The sequence below is a fragment of the Solea solea genome, chromosome 14, assembly GCF_958295425.1.
Source record: "Solea solea chromosome 14, fSolSol10.1, whole genome shotgun sequence".
Taxonomy (NCBI): domain Eukaryota; kingdom Metazoa; phylum Chordata; class Actinopteri; order Pleuronectiformes; family Soleidae; genus Solea; species Solea solea.
In genome coordinates this window covers 6,069,000-6,087,494 of record NC_081147.1, presented here as the reverse complement: position 1 = coordinate 6,087,494, position 18,495 = coordinate 6,069,000, and the positions used below count along the sequence as shown (strand labels likewise).

Sequence of the window (18,495 nt, the reverse complement as noted above, 5' to 3'; positions counted from 1 at the left end):
CCCAAAATGCCAGCAGGTCCCAAAACATTTGTGTTTGCCCCTCTCGGCCGACAGAAACGACAACGGAAGCGTACTCAAAAACGGAAGTGCTCGGGTCTGTGGGAGCGCTCATTTTCGTGTATCTCTACGACCAGCCATTATGATGCTCGGGGTCTACTTAATTCTTACTTTATTAAAAGACCTTTATTAAGAGGTTATCTGACTGCGATCAAGCTATCCGACACTCATTTCTCTGTAGTCACCTGACGCTGAATTGTAATGCCGGAATTACGGTAAAAAGCCTGCAGTCAAGCTGATTTTTAGGGACATTGACGTCCGGTTTTCAAAATAAAACACTCAGATCACTGTGTGTTTGAAAGCACACCTCCTTGCTGCTGTGTGTCAGAGACCTATTAATTAGACATAAGAATCTGCACAAAGTACCGTATACATTGATATCTGATAGTGTCCAGTTGTAATTGGCAAACACTTTTGAGATCCGCTTGGGAGAGCAGGAAAACAATAAAACCCAGCATTCTGTGTTTGTTGTGAAACTTTAGGCATTCATAAACGAGGAAATGATGCAGATACCTCTGCTTTAAATTATCCGCTGGCACCAATGTGGCGCTCTTTTTTTAGAAACACCTTCCCTGCATTTGTCTTCATAAACAACATGGCATTATTCATCTTTTGTCCTCATTTTCTTAACATCCTCTTAAAGGACTCTCTTTTGTCCCCACTTCCACTCTGTTTCTGAATGTCCTTGTGTCTCTAGCAGGCCATGTCACTGAATATCACAGATGACTGAAGTTGGCTACTTATCTTGACACTCGGGATAATCTTAAAACAAAGATATTTTTTCTTTAAATTACTTTATTTTTCTCCTGCAAAACTTGCTTACCAAGATATGTTTTTCTTTTAAGGCCAGATGTTAGGCTTGTTTTATTGATTGATTTGGATACAATTTTAAGGGGAATCCAGAAAGAAATTATTTGATTTTGGTGGTGATTTTAATTCAGATTCAGGAGTGTATTGACACTGTCGGAAAGTGTGTGTGCATTATCTGTTATTACATAATCATTTTTAAAGGTCCAATAACATTAAAAATAAATATATTATAATTAACTTTTTGTAGGCTTTAAGAGCCATTCTTTTCAGAGGCTGTCATCTTGTGCCACCATGTTTCTACAGCAGCTCTAATGGACAAACCAGCCAGATCATGAGCATTTTGAAGTGTAACACAAAATTAATTTAATTGAACAGCTCCACCAACATGAACCAAATGTGTGTATTTAAAAAAAAAAAAAAGGAAATTTGACTTTAAATGGTTCCTGTCTGATAAAAAAACAAAATCATTTTTTAATATTTATCTTGACTGTGTCAGCATTTATCTTGGGAAATGTCAGATATTTGATAATATTCTCATCGGTGCCATGATCAGGAACAAATTGTTACAATGTGATAACCATCTGTGAGGCAGTGTGACAACATGAATACTTATGTACAGGATGAATTATATGAAGTCGAGGAGGCTGTGCTATAAAAAATAAAAAAAAGGGGGAAATAACAATGTAAACTACATTTTAAAATAGATGTATTTAAGAAGTAAAGATAGAAATGTAATTGAAAGTTTTTCCAACATTGAGCTGTTCATTTATGTCCTTGATGTCCATATACTGTATATGTATTTATACCTTATTATATAATATATATTTATATAAGTTTTCCTTTATCATACCTGAAAAGATTGCAAACAGGAATGACCTCAAGATGATTTCACAGGGCTGCTGTATAGTGTCTCTCTCAGTTAGCCCACTATTGTACAAATATTGTAAGCAAACACCTGTTGATACAATGCAATACAATTCACCAGCAACAGAAGCTACATTATCTATTTAATTTGCAGATATATTAACATCATTGCCAAGCCTGGGTGAACCTAGTCACGTCTGACAGCGATTTGGTTTTGCTTTGCAGACACATCGGCAAATATGCTGTTTTGGCCAACTACAGAATCTCCTAAAGGGAACCAATCAAACCTCTGGCTCACTAGAGGCAGACATAACACAACAAAGACAGAAAAGCAATGTCTAGCAGCTTTTGTATACATCCTGCATGGCAGCCACCAAAGACTCTTTCAATTTGGCTGTTGCTTCCTTTTAAAGCGACTTGCTCCATGGAGCTCCCCAGGGCAAAAGTCGTGAGACTCATTACTAGATCGTCATCACTCCTAGAAAACTATAATAAGCACATTTGTTGACACATTATTTGTCAGTCTGCATACATTATCTGGACCATTGGTCTGAGTGGTTTCACGTCTATCCAATTGCGTACAGAGGCATTTTCATCTCGCCAGAGGACATAGATGATCAATCTGCACCCATGTGCAGCTCTACAGTCAGTGAATGTCCCATTCCACCACATCCTGAAGGTATTAGATCCACATGTGGTGACTGGGTAGGTCACTGAACTCACTGCCATGTTCATTAAAACAATTTTGAGATGGCCTTAGCTAGAAGTTTTGTAGGGCTAGCTGAAGGTAAACCATAGACTTAAAGGGGTGCAGTGATCAGCTGCAGGATTTAAAACATGACTTATTGGTATGGATGGTGAGAAAAATAGTTGACGATTGAGTTTCCTCCAGCTTTCAGAGTAAAATCGAAATGCCATAGTCTCTCTGCTTTCCTACACATGCAGACACATCTACAATATATACAATTTGTGATATTTTATTAATCCCTGTAGGTAAATTCTTTTCTGCATTTAACCCATTATCTACATAAAAGAATGTCATGGCACCTGACAATAAAGCCTTTGAATTACATTACATTACATGTCATTTAGCAGACGCTTTTATCCAAAGCGACTTACAATAAGTCCATTTAAACATTTGGGTACAAACAAGAGCGAGAAGTAAGTAAGAGCTTTAAGTAAGCCAAACTATAAAGTGCTAGTCATAAGTGCGATGTATAAGCAAGTTTTTTTTTTTTTTTTGTCGTTGTCGTCTTAGTAGAGATAGAGTCGGAAGAAATGTGTTTTTATTCGTCGGCGGAAGATGTGGAGGCTTTCCGCTGTCCGGATGTTGATGTGGAGCTCGTTCCACCATTTGGGAGCTAGGACAGTGAACAGTCTCGAGTTCTGCGAATGCCTCTGCGATCCTCTCAGTGAGGGGGCAGCAAGCCGGTTTGCCGAGGCAGAGTGGAGTGGGTGGGCTGGGGTGTAGGTTTTGATCGTGTCCTGGATGTAGGCTGGACCGGATCCGTTTGTAGCATGGAATGCAATCACTAGAGTCTTGAAGCGGATGCGAGCAGCTACAGGAAGCCAGTGAAGGCGGGGAGGAGCGGTGTAGTGTGGGAGAATTTTGGTAAGTTGAAGACCAGTCGAGCTGCTGCATTCTGGATGAGTTGCAGAGGTCGTATGGAACACGCAGGGAGACCAGCCAGGAGGGAGTTGCAGTAGTCCAAGTGTGAGATGACAAGAGCCTGGACCAGAGCCTGTGCCGCCTTCTGGGTTAGAAGAGGCCGTATCCTTCTGATGTTGTGCAACATGTATCTGCAAGATTGAGCTGTTGCAGCAATGTTGGCATCGAGGGAGAGATGGTCATCAAGTGTCACACCCAGGTTCCTTGCGGTATGAGAAGGAGTTACCACAGAGTTGTCGAGGGTGATGGTCAGGTCTGTGGTGGGAGAGCCCTTTCTTCGGAGAAAAAGAAACTCAGTCTTGTTGAGATTGAGTTTCAGGTGGTGGTCAGACATCCACTGAGAGATGTCGGTCAGACAAGCGAAGATCCGTTCTGCTACATGTGTGTCGGAGCTGGGAAAAGAGAGAATGAGTTGGGTGTCATCGGTGTAGCTGTGATAGGAAAAACCATGAGAGAGAATAACAGAACCAAGAGAGTTGGTGTGTAGAGAGAAGAGGAGAGGGCCCAAGACAGAACCCTGAGGGACCCCAGTAGCTAGAGGACAGGGTTCCGACACAGATCCTCTCCAGGTTACTCTGTATGTTCGGTTTTGAAGATAGGATGAGAGTAGGGTAAGTGCAGAGCCTGAGACACCTAGTTCTTGAAGGGAGGAAGTAAGGATCTGGTGGTTAACTGTGTCAAATGCTGCAGAAAGGTCCAAGAGGATGAGCACAGAGGAGAGAGAGGCAGAAGTGAGGACAGATTATGGTGATGCTGTGAGTGAATGTGAGGTTTGTAATATTTACAAGAAGAAACATGAGCAGGAATGGAAAAAGTGAACATATGTGAAAGGTAGAAAACAATTGCAGACAGGTACTTAGACTCCGGTTTAGACTCCTTTGTCTTCGTCTTCCTGAGTCTGCCGCTGAAGCTGCCGCTTCAAGGTGAGTGCTGCTTTTTAAAAGACATCTGATTAGGGGCTGATTGGTTGCAGCTGTGTTGGCCACTCCCTGTAGCCAATGAAACTTCACACCTGGTGATGGTGATGGCTCAAACGAAACTAGGTCAAAACAGCAACAATAACAACTTTCTCTTTGACCTAGCAGACAAAATATCAACAACAAACTTTCACCTTAACTAAACAGACAAGTCAAAAGTCAAGCAACCCAGCTAGATACAATAGCAATTAATGAAATAGCAACCAAATAAGAAAGACCTACAGAAGTGATAGTTAGCTTAATTCCAGTAGTCCTATGAGATACCCAGAATGTCCAAATGCACACTTTTGTGGGCAGTGGGCAATCACTGAGCAGTGCCCAGTAAGCTTTTGAACTGGCAGGGATTTGAAATAGCACCCCTTAGCCATGGGCTTGGCCAAGCTCACTACTAATAGTTTGGTGAAGTCTTATCGTGTTTCCCAAAATTGAATTCTGACCAGAATCTGTAGCATGAAGTCCACCCTCAGGCAACACTGCCTGGGCAACAGATTTCCCACCAACAGGTCACCTTCAGTAGAAAATCTGACAAAAGTATATATGAAAGGCACTTTCTGCAGACCTGAACCAGTGACTCTGCTTGTGAGTGGTTTTTCCAGCCGGGAGGCAGAACAATCCATAACCCCCCCCACACACACACACACAGACACACACACACACTCACCACATGGGTCAAATGGATCTAATAAATCATAACTAAAAGGAATGAATTTTTGTCTGGTTTATTTAGGTGTATTAAGTGGAGATAAGGAAGCCATCAGTCTCCCTATTCCTCTTGCACAGACCAATTTGTTGGCAATGAAAGAGAAAGGGGGGAATGAGGACTGAGACAAAAGAGGTGAGCAGAGACAACGAAGTGGATGGAAAACACAGCAAAAATGGATTTTCAAAAAAGTAAAATAAGCCTCTATTCTGGGAATTGTACTATTTTGTGTGACCCAAAAATAAATCTAATGATATCTCTGATATAACAGCTTACTTTGATTTGCACGACATCCCAACTGCTCCTGGTTTGTGTGCTGATGTGTATTAAATATTTCTTAAATATCAAACTAAATTTCACTCACACAAATGGGTGTGTGTTCAAATATAACACCTTTTAAGTTATAAAACAATGGTTTAGTGGTTAGCACTGTTGCCTCACAGCAAGAAGGGGACCTGTGGCGTGCATGTTTTCCCCATGTCTGCATGGGTTTCCGCCGGGCTCTCCGGTTTCCCTGCCACCATCAAAACATGTGAATGTTGGACACATTCGGTCAGTTCTGACGAACCCTCCGTCTGACCTAGTAAGATCCTTTCCTCGTTTTACGTCACAGTGCGGTCTGAAAGTGGCTATAGATAGAATTATTCTAGCTGAGGAAACTTTGTTTGCCCCAGTGGCAGATCATTTTTCTTAAAACAAGAAAAAAAAAATCTAATAATATTTGACTTATTTCTGCTAGGGCTGTCTTTGCAGTGAAGTGTTTGTCCCTCTTTTGTTTCTCTGTCTCTTTGAAGTAGAGTCACCTTCTCTCTCCTTTCACCCCTCCCACTCTGTCTCCACGCCTTTCCATTTTCATCTCTATTTTCTCTCCCTTTTTTCTCTTACAGAGGAGTGCTTCAACCAAAGATAAGTAAAGCTACTATCACACTGGGGGGAAAAACAATAACATCTGAGTTTTGTCTTCAGCCTAGAATACCTCCTTGCATTCATCCCCAGGTCAAATTATGTTTTAGTAGTCATGAGTATTTATGGGCTCCAACTCTCATCATCAGTGGTGAAAACATCACACATGGGTGGACACAGTCAATTTCAAGCATTTTCCAGGTCTTTGTGAGTTCATATTCATGTTTGAGAGGATGGCAGAAAAAATATAGAACAAAGGAACCAGCAGAAGACAAGTAGCAGTAACTGGCATTCATACATTCACAGGCTTTAACTGTAATAGTCACAAAAACTGTATAAAAAGGTTGAGATACTTTTCAGTATAATCTTGCATTTTTAGGTTTTATGGTTTGTTTTTATGGTTAAGTCCTCAGAAGCATTTTTTGATTGTCATTGATACAGTTAAATTGAGTATTTGTAAAGGGAAATTAAGCTAGATCACAGTAGTATACTGGACAGCATTACCACTGGGAGTTTACAGTAAAGTGTAGTATGTGTAAATAATGCCAAATCACAGTGATATGACATATAACACATGTTTTTTTATGTAGGGAAAATACACCTGTCACTGAAATATGGCATCAATGTGAAATCAAATGAAAAAAATGATTCACACACACTCTAACAAATTATTCATGGCGTATAGCTCAAAATCAAGAACCTTTTCTGCAAAACGTGTATACATTATAATGAGTTAATAACTTAATATAATAATTTGTTCTAAATAAAAAAAAAAAAAAAAAGGTTTGTTAAAAGCTGAGTACAAGGCTGACATGCCCAGAAATGTTAGGCGGGAACAGACCTTGCAGCCGCTTGGAAGACGAGAAACACGGTGTGTTCTCATCAACTCATCAATCAAGTGAGGAAAGTGTGTGGTTTAAATTGCAATGTTAGACTGCAGTGCCAAGACAGAGACTTTGGAGATGCGCTAGTGAACTTGACATCTTCTGCTGAACTTGAATATTTTACAACTATCAAGGTCATTCCACTAACTGATGATGACCAAACCAGCCCTGTCGGTGATGATTTGGTGTCCACTGAAACTCAAGCTCACCCTCAAGCTCTGTCTCTACAAGAACCCAGATGTGGCCAAGGGAGTTTCCCATCCCAACATTCTCCTATGACACTAAGCTCCAGTTAGTGAAGGAACAAGGGAGGAGCTGTCAGAGAGAAGAAATCAGAATCAGAATCAGAATACTTTTATTATCCCGAAGGAAATTGTGTAATCAGGTTTGTATTTAATACTGCAAAACTCGCCTTACACCACATAAATAGTAACATTGTAAATAGAAGCAATAGTGTTAATGTGTCATATTGTCATCACATTTGATTGTGGAGTTAGATTACATGTTGAAAGAAGTACAATGTGCATCTCGACGTTTGCGCAAACCATTTGTTTGATTACTGGACAATTACTGTAAGTCTAAGTTCCCATTGATGCATTTTTCTGTTTGCATCTTCAGTCAAGTTGCAAAAGTTCAACAACATGATTTTGCATTGTTTATGTTTGCACTTACCCAGAGCCTTGATGTAAGACTAAGGAGAGAGTGTCTGTTGAAGTGCCTCATCCTTTACCTTGGGGAAGATGTACAAAAACCCATCAAGGAGTTTCTGGTAAGAAGTTTTGCATTTATTCACTTAAGCTTTAGACAATCCTAACTGAAGTATGTATGTGATTGTAAATATATATATATATATATATATATATATATCACACATAAAACTTTTTCCAGAACAGTCATTATGAAAATTAGAAACATTCTGTCCTTACAGGATGCTGAAAAAACTAGTTCATGCTTTTGTTACATCTAGATTAGATTACTGTAACTCCTTATTATCAGGATGTTCCAACAAGTCTGTTAGAACTCTTCAGTTAATTCAAAATGCTGCAGCACAAGTTCTGACTAGAAAGAGAGACCATATAACTCCAGTGTTAGCTTCTCTACACTGGCTCCCCGTACAGGTTAGAATTAAATTTAAAATCCTCCTCCTCACGTATAAAGCACTTTATGGTCAGGCCCCTTTATACCTGAACGACCTAGTCTTACCCTATCACCCTAACAGACCACTTAGGTCACAAAATACAGGTTTACTTGTGGTTCCCAGAGTCTGTAAGAGCAGAATGGGAAGCAGAGCCTTCAGTTACCAGGCTCCTCTCCTGTGGAACCAGCTTCCAATGATAGTTCGGGAGGCGGAGCCTCTCTCTGTATTTAAAGTTAGACTTAAAACTTTCCTTTTTGATAAAGCTTATAGTAGAGAAATTTAAAAAAAAAAAGTTGTAAAAGAGAAAAAAAATGGTTTATTATCTTTGTAATGAATAATGTTTTTACTTTGAATGAAAGCACATTTTTTGCTTTGTCTTAAAATACAAAATGTTTTCAACCGAATCATACATTTATTTTGTAAAAAACTAATACATTTAGGTCAGGGGTCTCAAACTCAAATGACCTGTGGGCCACTGACGGTCTCGTCTGGTCAGTCGGGGGCATGTCAAGTAAAAAAAAGGAACAGTTGGACGTTATGAGCTCATATCATCCATATGCCGTATTAATTATTTTTTTTTAATATGTACTTTATTGCCTTGTGTGAGCTTTTCTGTCTTTTACTTCTTCTGTCTTTTATCCATTATTCTGTACAGCACTTTGGTCCACTGTGTGTTTTTTTTTTTTAAGTGCTTTACAAATAAAGTTGGATTGGATAATTTCAAAATATAAGTGGTTGTTTTAATATGCACCAATAAAAAAACATATTCATGATGCAAAATGAATCTATTCATTTACAAATAAAAACATATAGAAATGACTCGTTATAACTTGATATTGTTTGGAGGGCCACATGAAATTGATTGGCGGGCCACATGTGGCCCCCGGGCCGCCACTTTGAGACCCCTGATTTAGATGTTACAAATTACAGTAATTTATTTAAGTTGATCCAAAGTATCACTTTTTTCAGTGTATATATTTAAAAAATCTATGTCATTTAATTTAATACAATACATTTAATTAATTTTCTCTCATCTATATTCTGAAGTTAAGTTCCCATCGGCAATGAAAGGGTTACTGTCCAATCAGTACCTCTGTCTCTATTAGGCCCGGTTAGCTGGCTCATTAATTGGTGAGGACTTCTTGAATCCCGGAGAAGGCCAAGCTATGTGTTTTGGTTTGGAGAGTGACGAGCAAATTGACCAATCACGGTTTGATTTTAAGTGGGCGGGCCAAAAACAAAAGATCCTAGGCTTTCGTTTCCTAACAGCGCAGGTCTAACTGCAGACCACAGACACACTACGCGACACGCCCCCCAGAGTGCTGAGAGAGCGATGTTATGGCTAGCTTGATAGCATGGCCTTTGTCAAGGCGGCCTTTCACAGAAAAACTTATAAAAACTCCAAGACCGAAAATTCTTATTAGTTGGAGACGTGCGCACAGCGTACCGGAAGCTGCACAGTGAAAACTAGGGCTGCACTTCTGACTTCCCCAGGCTCACGATTGAACTGACAGTCACGTACAAACTTTGGCAAACTTTGAGGCAAGGAGCCCATCAGACCTGCTGCACTTTCTGACACTTAACGAGCTGACGGAGAGCATGCTGCAGCTGTATCCCCTCATCTGTCCACCGTGGAGCGGTCTTACTCGGCTCTGAAGCGAATCAAGATGCACGTCAGAAACAGTACTGGACAGGATCGCCTGGGAGCTTTGGTACTGATGTCTGTAGAGAAAGTCCCATATGGTCTAGCGGTCAGGATTCCTGGTTTTCACCCAGGCGGCCCGGGTTCAACTCCCGGTATGGGAACTGTTCTTCTTGGCAGCCTGTGGAAAGGGAACTTGGCTTGTCACTGGTTCAGGTCCAACGTGCTGGGGTACCCCTGAGCAAGGTACCCAAACCCCATTGCTCCCCCGGCGCTACTCAGTGTGGCAGACCACTGCTCCTAACTCTAGGATGGGTCAAATGCAGAGATATAATTTCCCTAAGGGGATTAATAAAGTATATATTCTTGACTTCTTTTGCATCTCAAGTGACAACTTCTTTTGGAGGACAAGCTTTACTACGCTGCCATCGCCCACTTCGCCCACAAGGAAAGACCGACAAATGGATTTCGTTTTAATGTAAGGTAGGCCTATGTTGTAAGCCACATCAAGGGCGTCACTTTGTTTATAAAAGTGCCGGGGACAATAACCATAGCTTAAGTGTGGTTTGAAAAGTGCTGGGTACTTCATGCGTTTGACGTTTTATTACAATATGCACTGCATTATAGTGTATTGAGTGGCTCTGACACTCCTATTAGGGAAAAGGAAAAATAACATATACACATACAAAAAACTGAGAATGTGCGGAAGGATCCCCTCGCGGGTCCTCTCCACGGGTCCTCTCCCACAGTGCTAGTTGTGTAAACACACAATCTGCCGTTTCAGAGTTTCAGAGCGGTGCAAGCCTGATGCCTGAAGGCTAAACTAAGCTAGGCTAAGCAACGAAGACATGGAAAAGATGGCAACTCAGAGGGTTCTCGGTCTCCAGTTCCACCACGAAAACTCAGCTGGCGTTACATGTCAACAGGGACAAACGTGGTGGTAAAAATAAATATAAAAATATAAAACAAAATACTCACTTTGTACTCAGACATCCGTTTATTCCGTTCCCTTCATCCACCGGGTTGGCGGTAGCGGTGCTCGCCACGGCCAGGGTGCCGGTGCTCCCGCGACCGGGCCGGCGCTCGTCATGGTCAGGGTGCCGTTGCCCCCGCCACCCACTACCGGCCGGTGCTCCTTGAATGACCTTTGTCCAATTTTGCCCTCCGCTGAGTCAAATGACGTCATTTGACTCAGCGGAGGAAAATTGGAAAGGCGGTGGGAAAAATTGGAAAAGGAAAAACAGATTTTGTACAACACAGTAGAAAACTGAGGGAGGGAAGCAAATTTGTAAAGAAAATACTAATGCTATTCTAGCAATACAAAGCCACATGCAAATGGGTGGACTATCCCTTTAACTGTGGGCACACATGCACACACATAATCACAATCACACACATAATCACAATCATCCACGTATTTTTTCTATAGTATTATTTCTGTGCCACATGCGCTTGCGTTTAACTGCTCCTGATCTGTTCCTATATAACAATCCTAGGCTACATTTTGGAAACAATCAGAGACGCAGCCGAGGCATCATGTCGACACAGCGGGTGTCTCCCGTGTGGCAGCCTGTTGCAGCAGCTCTCGCTACTTTTTAGCTTTACTGTAAAATTCTTCATGGGTCCTCTGCGGGACTAATAAAGGACGATCTTATTAGTGTTACATTTCTTGAGCTGTGGCGTTAAAACGGTCACGTCATTAACGTTAAATTTCGTCCAGAATTTGACAGGTCTCTAATTAAAATGAACATACTTCACAATTTCACATTTTCAAACCCGGTCCATTTAGCGTTGGAATGGTGTTCAGCACAGTTTTCTCGTGGAAGACTATCAAAATTGATTTAGTCAATCCGGCTCTCCACTTGTGTTTGACGCCAGGATGGCAACGAGCGCAATGATTAAGTCGTCTTTTCCAGCAGGCTAAAGTTAGACCCATAGACTGTAGCCTGTGGGTTGCTGCACTGATGCATGTAAACGGATACACTGGAAGCTGCTATTCCTTTTTCGTGAAGTATGAAGTGACACAACGTAGCAGCATAGTTTAAGAATGTTGTTGTCAGAATGGGTATCTGCTACACACAATGTGTAGAGTTTGGCATAGATTATAATTGGGTAACACCATATTATCTTCATCCACCAAAGTGAAACCATACCCATACACAAACACTCATCCATGAACATATTGGGTATCAGCAATTTAAAATATTTGCAAATCTATTGGTTCATTGCTACTATCATATGAGCAAGGGATTTATTGCATTCTTCAAAATGAACTGCAAGCAACATTGATATCACAGGTTCAATTTTTGATAAAGGTTTGTGGCAACACAACAACCTCCCTTAACCCCAACTGCCCTCTGTTGAATGACTTGTTTCAGCTATTATGTATAGCTGTAGCTGAAATAGTAGGTATGTTGAAAATAATTGTTTCTAAGATGCATCTCGATACAATTCTCCATCAATGTTAAATAGCGTCATGACTTTCTATTTACTAAATGCTGCCACTCGACTGGATGAGCAGTAGCTTTGTTTAAAATAAACGTTTTAATTCATAATTATTTCATATTTAATTGATTTATTTTATTTATCTGACTAGTTGTATTTATAGATGAAAATGTTGCCATGTGCATTAATATGGAAAATGACTCAGAGGACTCAGTGTATGTCAAGACATCACATTGAATCAAACATAATCAATAAAATGATAATCAAATTAAATTGCAAGAGCAGCAAACATGCGCAAACCTAGAAAAGAGACATTTAATAAATATATAAACTATTTAAATAGTCTTTTTTTTAATTGAATATATTTTCTCTCTACTGCAGATTCATGGCTGAAAGGAGAAAGTCTTCGGGCAAACTTTTGCAAAACCATGTGTCCCTACACAAGAACCGTGGGGAATAAGATTTTTATTAAAGTTTCAATGTTTCTTCTCTACTGCAATCAGTGGTGGCTGACTGCACGTGAACACACACACGCACACACACACACGCACATAGGTTTTCTCATTCTACACTTTGTGAAGCAGGAAATTATTTCTCTCACCAGCAGTGTGATTAAAGTGAGGTTGATTCTGTGCATGTCCTTCAAGGTTTTAGCTAATCACCATTTCCCCCCTCTCCTTCTCTGGTATATAGGAAATAAAGAGTTGGCAGACTGATTTCGAATCAGACGTAAACAGAACAGAGGAAAGAGAGGAAAAGAAAGCTGTCCACTGTAGAAAAAAAGGCAACCTTGCTTGCTTCAAACAATTTAAAGTGGTCGACTTTCTAATGTACTTGAATGAAGAACGTGTTCCTGCAGCTCATATATATAAGGACAAAAAAAACTGCTTGATTTACACCTTCATTGTAAGTTCAGAGCCCTTTTTAACATTACAAATGAGGCAGGTTAAAATCAATTATAAGAATGTGCAGTATCCCCAGTAAAAAACAATATATGTGCATCCTAGGATGTGTTAAAGGTAAGCCACCTTGGGAAACAGTGACCCACAACTGTGTAAAAATGGATCTGGTGATCTAGCAATGTAAACTCCTGCATTGTGTTTCCTCAGTTTAGTTTGCAGACTGGAGAACCAGGAAATAAGTAGGTGATTGATGATAAGATTGGGAGCAGGTGTGTTCATTTGACAAATGAATGTAAAAAATTTTAACATACATAATTTTATTTGCACATACCAAATGACTCAATTTACTAGCCTGTTTCATTTATAGTATGTGTTCCCAGAATGCCAGGAAGAAGTCTGTAGGACCATACTTGGAAGGATGCCCTCAGGAAGAATCCTTGACTTTGAGAAACACTTCCAGTGATGACAGACATACACCATGCACACCATGTTTGTAGATGAAAAGTAGAAAGAAAAGTAAATATTTCCAACTTTTTGGCACTGGTCATCATCAACATGGCAATGCAGTCAACCTACATGGTAGGTAGGGCCATATCCTCTCTGCATCAAAAAAAAGAAGAAAGGGGGATTTATTTATTTCTTACACTGCCCATTACTGGACTGGTCAACTGTGCAGTTAGGACAAAGCGTGAAAGAATGGATGACTTCTAAACTGTTTGAAACCACACTGCTCAGATGGTCTGCTGCACACTAAATATGAATTAATTACATATGTGAGGGGATCATTACTAAAGAGCACATAGAAATTGTCACAGTAATGGTAAATGGTTTGTACTTATATAGCGCTTTTCTAGTCTTGATGACCACTCAAAGCTGCTTTACACTTTTGCCATTCACCCATTCACACGCTACCGGAACATAATATGAAGCTTTCAGAGTGTTCTGGGTCTACCCCATGGTGCCCTGCCTGTTAGATATGGCTGCTGCCTAGGAAATATTCTGATGAGATGACTAAACCACCTCTGGATCAATTCTGTTGATGCAAGGGAGAAACATTTCTTCTGCAATTACCAGCTAGATATCTCTCACTATCACTCAGTATGGTTCCGAGCACATTCACAGTAATTCAAACTATTGTTGCAATTGATTTATTGAATGAAGTGTGTCTGACTCTGCCATGCTTGTTAGCATTAGGCGACCAGTTAGTTAGTGTCCAGTGTTCTTGTTGACGTATTATGCCACCAGAACTACTTGCTAGTGGCTAGTTGGTACCATGCTGACTGCCTTTCTCTGTCTTTCTACGATCCCTAAACTGAGAGCATACATTTGGTCTCCTCCTCTGTCCAAAAATGTACTAGATGTTTAGATTTTGACATTTGTTTTCTCACTGCTGTCTTTTTCTTCTTTGTAACCAGCCCTTGTTCTAGTCAAAAGAGCTGTGGAGCATGTGCAGACCTCCAAGGTCACCTTTGGTCTAGTTCAACTTATTCATGCAATAGTAATTTCCAACTTCAAACCACATTATCTAGGTGTATTTGTCCAACTTTGAGAAATTCCATTCAGTACAAATTTAGTCATACTATGGTTTTTACATTATTCACATGATTTTAAGTGGTTTAAGTTGACTAGTAGTAATAGTTTGATTATTTCTAAAGTTGACTAGTAGTAGTAGTTTGATTATTTCTAACATCATGTACAGTAAATATACTGTCTGAGGGTAAACCCAGCCACAGACTATTTCTTGGCTATTTATGATCAATTCTTTTGACTCATGACCACAGTCCACAAGTCTTGTACCAGTCTTGAACTTAATTTTTGGAAAGTATGACATCCTCAATCAGAAGTCACAGCCTGATGAAGAACAGAACCAAACCATCTGTGTGAAGCAGTATGGCAATTCTAATGTCCCTAAATTATCGACATTCCATAGCCATAAACACAATCTTTGACAAGAACAACCTTGGCAGATGATTACACTGGAAAAAGCCATGAAGCAATGTCAGGAGAAAAAAAAATGCAGGCTGTCAGGGTGTTGGCAGAAAAGCAGAGCTGACAGGGTAAGAGGCCATGATGGTCGTCCTGGGCCGAAACCTCTCTGCTTAATGTCAGCCTGTTAATGGAAACAGTGACAGGTTCTGTCCCTCGACACCTCCACCTGTCCCAGCTGCAAAACAAAGACCAACGTGGTTAACAGATACCTTTGAGCTGCTCTCACCAATGAAGATCCAGTGTAGTGGGGGAGAAAACAGACAAAACCGACTTGATGCATATTTCATACGGTTGCAGTAAAGGCCTGGCAAAGCATTTCCAGGGAGGAAACTCAGCATTTGGGGATGTCCATGGATTCCAGAATTCAGGTCATTAACTGCAAATAATATTTAAGTATTAAAGCTGCATCTCCAAAGACCCCACCCATCCTGGATGTGAGCCGTTTACCCCCCTCCCCTCTGGACAGACTGCAGAACAAATGTGTGAATCCCCCTCCATAGATACTGTCACCACAATAATCTAACATGCACTGACATACACAGACATAGTCTTTTACTGTTTTTAATCATAATTTTTATGCACAATATGTACATAGTCTTCAGCCATTCTAATTCATGTCATTGTCCATTGTATTTATTTGCATTTTTCATTACCATTATCTCTCATCTTAGTCCATAGATATATTTTTAATTTGTCATTGCGTCTTTATTATTTCATAAGAGTTGTTCTAAAATGTTTGTCTTTGTCCAAATATATATGGACCTAACTGTAAATCATTGGGCTCTGTGTGTGTGTAAAGTATCTTGTGCTTCTCTTCATCAATGGAAAATGTACATGTTTTTTGGCATAGTTTGTTACAATCTAGTATTTGGCATCCAACATCCAACACTGAGTAAAACATAATTATTATTAACACCTTTGAAGAGTGATGCTAAATGTCCTTGTGCTGCTATGCTCTTTAATGCCTCTTGTCTAGCTAGCTGTTGTATAAGCGACCACATAAATTACAACTTAAGCTTTGAACTTAAGTAGATCTCAAGTGGGTTTTCCACCACTCTTTCTGGTTATCTGCTTTTGTAAACATTGGCATTATTTCTTGTCATGTGGTGTCCTTGACTGAACACAGTGAAAGTCCTGTAGTAAAATAGCATTCAAATCAGTGGGGATGGGCCCAGATCTGTGGCTTTTGTGAGGATAGCTTGTGGGTGGAACATTTGCAGTGTGAACAGCAGCTGACACCACAATGGGGATTGACCTTTGATTGTGTGCATTCAAACTGAGGTGCATGTATGCTCATTTCACCTGGGCCTTTACAGTCTCTTGAAAAGAGAGTGAGGTTCTCGCAGAAAATAGTATAGTAAAATAGTATATCATGTATTGACAAACAGTTACAGAGAAAATTAAAGAACAAGGACAATAAAGCTCTTACTCTTTTTGTTTTTCCCCTTACTAGCCTTCAGACAGAGATTCTTAATGCTACTAATAAAAAGGGATAAGCAGCATTAATTACACTGGTCTTGCTTCAACATATAGATGGAAATGTACGGGGAAAGCAAGGGCATCAACAATGGTTGACGTCACTGTTTCTCCCCAATTGTCCTTTCTTTGAAACAACAGCTTCAGGCTCAACTCACAATTGTGCACTCAGTTCCAAGTTACCCATATACGAAATTCACTACATTTCTTTAATACACATTTAGCATTTAATCCTGTGGTGCATTAACTTAAAAAAAGAGAAAGTTCTGACACATCACATGAAAGCTAAGTCCTACACAGACAAACTTTGACTGAGTTTGTCGTTCTCGTATGATGAGCATAGTGGGAGACTGTGCTGGTTAGATGTGTATCACTTTATTTTGATAGTCAACTAGTGACTTAACCTTCTGACTACCAGTAGTTCAAATGTGTCCTCTGTGGTGGACATTTGTAAACCTGGATGTCTCCCACCCACAGCATACTACTGAATGAACTAATTTTGCTACATCTACAGAGGACATTTAGGGCTGTTCAATGATACCAAATGTGAAGGGATGGGGCTTTGGTAACTTTCTCTTCCTCATTCAGCAAAAGGCGTCTGTCAGTGCAAGCACATTTTATGGGAAGAGGAAAGTAAGTGCTATTTATTGAGCAAATTTTGGCTTGAAATGTTATTGGCACGTTTTGTATAAGTCTCTTAACAACACATTAAAACATTGCCTGAATTATTTTAAATGTACTGTGAATTGTTGATGAAGAACATCAAGGTGCAGTGTTTAAGGCAGAAGCAGAAGAAGATGATTCAGAGAGCTCTGAGGATGAGAGGAGGAGTCAGATCAAGCAGAACAATCCACATCTAAGTCCAGTTGGCATCCACTGTGGAGCAAAAAAACAAAGTACACAAGTTTGTATTCAGGCCCCTCTTGACCAAAGTAAGGCAAGGATGTCTGAGTCTGTTTAGAACAGGAAAATTGTGCATCGACCAGCAAATGGTTCCATTTACTGGTGGATGCCCAGTGCTCCAGTATGTACTGGGCAAACCCTACCCAACTGGATTGAAGGTGTTTGTCTTGGCCGCACCAACTGGTCTACTAAGGCAAGACTACCTTCAGAGATACAGGAGGAAAGGCATTGGAGAACAAGCTGTTCTTCATTTGGCAGAGTCTGTTCCCCAAGGAACCCACCTGTTCTTTGAGAGGTTCTTTACAACAATTAACCTCCTTGACACCCTGATGACAAAGGGGTTGACAGGGACTGGAACCCTGATGAGCAAAAGGGTTCCAAAGGAGTGCAAGATCATAGGGGATAAGGCCTTCAAGAAGAAAGGAAGAGGGACATCAGAGATGGTAGTCAGACGAAGCCCTCCTGGGCAAGATATTCCTTTGTGTTTCCAAGAATGGGAATTGCTTTTTGAAGTATCATACCAAATAAGCACAACAAAGCAAAACAAAAAAAACCAAACAAACATGATGATGGACAGTTATGTGGATGTTAAACTCATTCTTATGTTGAGTTTTTGGTATTTTCTTTGGGACTGACTGGTTGCCATCAAGATGTATGGTGTTCCGATGTCCACTGTAGTGGACACATGATATCTTAAAAATAAAAACTTAAAAAAAAAATGTTTTCAGTATTCTAATTACCTTACCAAGAATGGGTAATTTAAAAAAAATTGTGATTGGACAATATTTTCTTTGACAGCCTTTTCAGACACATGCAATAAAACAGTGATAACTGATATCCACACAGAAGACCCCAGAATCATACGTCGATCAGAGTTGCCTTGTCTGGGGTTTTAGTGTCATAACTGGTGGGGTAACAAATTATCTGATGTAGATATAGTGCATTAAATTGTTGTATAACTTTGATCGATGTTAATCATGTCCCAGTTTAGATCATCAAGAAGTACAAATTCAGTCCAAATAAAAGGGGCTAGGGCCAATGCTCAATGTGAAGAATCAGCAAATCAATTGGAATTGAATCGGCTAGGGCAACTGAGCACTTGAGGTATCCTGTGGTGTAAATTGCTACACTTCCAC

The 18,495-nt window shown here is 40.1% G+C and overlaps 1 non-coding gene and 1 pseudogene across 1 annotated transcript; one reads left to right on the top strand and one right to left on the bottom strand.

Moving 5' to 3' along the window:
* Window positions 1-2,985: 2,985 nt before the first annotated feature.
* LOC131473025 (uncharacterized) lies at window positions 2,986-4,118 on the bottom strand (annotated as a pseudogene).
* Window positions 4,119-9,736: 5,618 nt separating this feature from the next.
* Window positions 9,737-9,808, top strand: trnae-uuc (transfer RNA glutamic acid (anticodon UUC)). Its single transcript has one exon. It is a non-coding gene; the product is annotated as a tRNA-Glu (tRNA).
* Window positions 9,809-18,495: the final 8,687 nt, after the last annotated feature.